Source organism: Echinops telfairi, unplaced genomic scaffold (genome assembly GCF_000313985.2).
Source record: "Echinops telfairi isolate 266 unplaced genomic scaffold, ASM31398v2 ScPeMD7_1;HRSCAF=3_0, whole genome shotgun sequence".
Classification (NCBI taxonomy): domain Eukaryota; kingdom Metazoa; phylum Chordata; class Mammalia; order Afrosoricida; family Tenrecidae; genus Echinops; species Echinops telfairi.
Window position 1 is genome coordinate 60,364,765 of NW_022103896.1, and position 2,700 is coordinate 60,367,464.

The following is a 2,700-nucleotide window of genomic DNA, read 5'->3' on the forward strand; positions in this document are numbered from 1 at the left end:
AATGATTAAAAAAGAAGATTCAAGAAAAAAGAGAAAAGTTTGAGACGATAAATCCAAATATTATAATGAAATGTGCAAAGACTGAAATTTAGAAAACCAAAAGGGAAGAACATGCTCACCATACTTAAATTGAAGAACTGAAGAAAAATTAAACCTTGAGTTGAAATTCTGAAGGATCCTATGGTGAAATTTTGAATGATGCAGGAAGCATCAAAAGAAGAAGGAACAAATATAATGAGTCACTCTATCAAAAAACAACTGGCCCACAGTTCACCATTTTAGGAATTACCGTATGAGCAAGAACCAATGATGCTAAAGGAAAAAATTTAAGCTGACTAGACAGAAACAAAGCTCTAGGAATTGATGGGATACCAATATTTTTAAATAAATTATTTTATTGGGGGATCTTACAGATCTTATAGCTATCCATACATCAACTTTATCAAGCACATTTGTACATATGTTGTCCTCATCCTTTTCAAAATATTTTCTTTCTACTTGAGTCCTTGGTATCAGCACCTCTTTTTCCCCCTTTCTCTCCCTCCCTCATGGACCCTTGATAAATTATGGATTATTATTATTTTCATGTCTTACACCATCTGCTGTCTCCTTTCACCCATGTTTCTGTTGTTTGTCACCCTGGCAGGGAGGGGATTCTATGTCTATCATTGCAATGAGTGACCCCTTTCTCCCCACTACCTTCCCCTTACCCTCCTGGTATCACTCGCTACTTCCATTCCTGCTCCTGAGGGGTGTATCTTTCCTGGATTCCGAGTGTGGAGAGCTCTTATCTGTACCAGTGTACATGCTCTGGTCTAGCCAGATTTGTAAGGTACAACTGGGGTCATGATAGTGGGGGAGGGGGAAGCATTAAAGAACTAGAGGGATGTTGTATGTTTCATCAGTGCTATACTGCAAGCTGACTGGCTTGTCCCTTTCTTGTGATCCTCCTGTGAGATGATGTCAAATTACCTACAGATGGGCTCTGGGTTTCCACTCTGAACTGCCCTCCACCCCCGCCCTCACTTGCATTGATATGATTGTTTTGGGTCTTCTGATGCCTGATACCGGATCTTGTCGACACCTTGTAGTGTGCGTCTTCCATGTGGGCTTTGCTGCTTTCCAGCTAGATGGCTACTTGTTTACCTTCAAGCTTTTAAGACCCCAGATTCCACACCTCTTAATAGCTGGGCACCATCAGCTTTCTTCACTACATTTGCTTATGCACCCATTTTTACCTTCAGCGATCGTTTCAGAAAGGTGAGCATCACAGAATGTCAGCTTAGTAGAACAAAGTGTTCTTGCATTCAGGGAATACCTGAGTAGAGGCCCAATGTCCATCTGCTACCTTGATACTTAACATATAAATATATGTACATAGACCTGTATCTCTATCGCTATGTACATATTTACATATGCACGTGCTTGTATTTATACCTGTATAAATGTCTTTTGCCTCCTACTTCTTTCCTGTTTCCTTTTACCTTTTTCCTGTCGCACTGCCATGTCTGACCTTCATTCAGCTCTCAGTAATTCCTTTCAGCTACATTGCACTTGATCAAACTCCATCACGCATTCTATGCCCTCATTGCTATCAATTTTAGATACCATGTTGTTCCCTTGTCCCTGGGTTTGTTGGCTGTCCCCTGTCCCCACCTGACCCTCTCTCATGTGCCCCTGGAACCATTGGCGGCATTGTTTTCTCCTCAGGATTGTTTACCTTACCTGTCTTATATACATAGACATGGGTGGCAGGAGCAGAGAAAAAAATGAAAGAAAAAAAAGGCCTATAACTAGTTCCAAGTCTGTCTGCTGACTCTTTTGAATGTTTTCCAATAGAGTCTGATGAGGTGCTAAGCCCTGGTTCCCTGAGCCCAAATTTTGTTTTGTTTTTTTTTATTCCTTGGGAACTTCCTTGCTTTGCTCCCCTTGCTGCTCTGTTGTACTCACTTTGTGTTTTGCCCTGGGGGTGGTGGGAGGTGGTGTCAGACTGCAAACAATTTCTTTACTGTGCTTCCAGTGCTGTCCCCAGCAGTGCTGTGGGTGAGTGAACATTGTGTCCTGTGGTGGGGCAGGCCCAATTGTCCTCTCTGCATTGGCTGCTCCGAGCTGGAAAGTCATCCTCGGGGCTTGATGGGCCAGAATACAGTCCACTCTCTCACGCTCTCTCTTTCCCTCTTAGTTTGCTCCCATGTGGTATGGGAAGACCTGGTCCTCTCTCTGGGTGTGTCTTCCATGCTGTCCTCTGTAGTGCATTCCTCTGGGGAGGGAGTCAAGGATTGGGGCCAGCCACCAGACCTTTCTGTTAGTTCACTGCCTCATGCAGGTATGTTCTGTTGCTCTCAGAGTTTAGCACACCAGGATGAGGTCTGATTCATGCTCCCTTTCCTGTGGGAAACAATACCATAAAAAAGACCTTCCATTTGTGGGTTGTTTTTAGCTTCTTATTGGGAAATGAGAGAAGGTTTACAAAGCAGATCAGTTGCCATTCAACAATTCATACAAATTTTGTTCATCTCCTAATTGCAACCCCCACAATGCAACATCATTATCCTACTGCTTTCCTTTGTTTCCTGTGTCCATTCCCCCTTCTAACATAACCTTCTGAACTTTCCACTTGGATGAATGCTGCCCTTTTGATCACAAATGTTCATTCTGAAATGTAAATACCTCATTCGTGTTAGTATTCACCTTATAGAC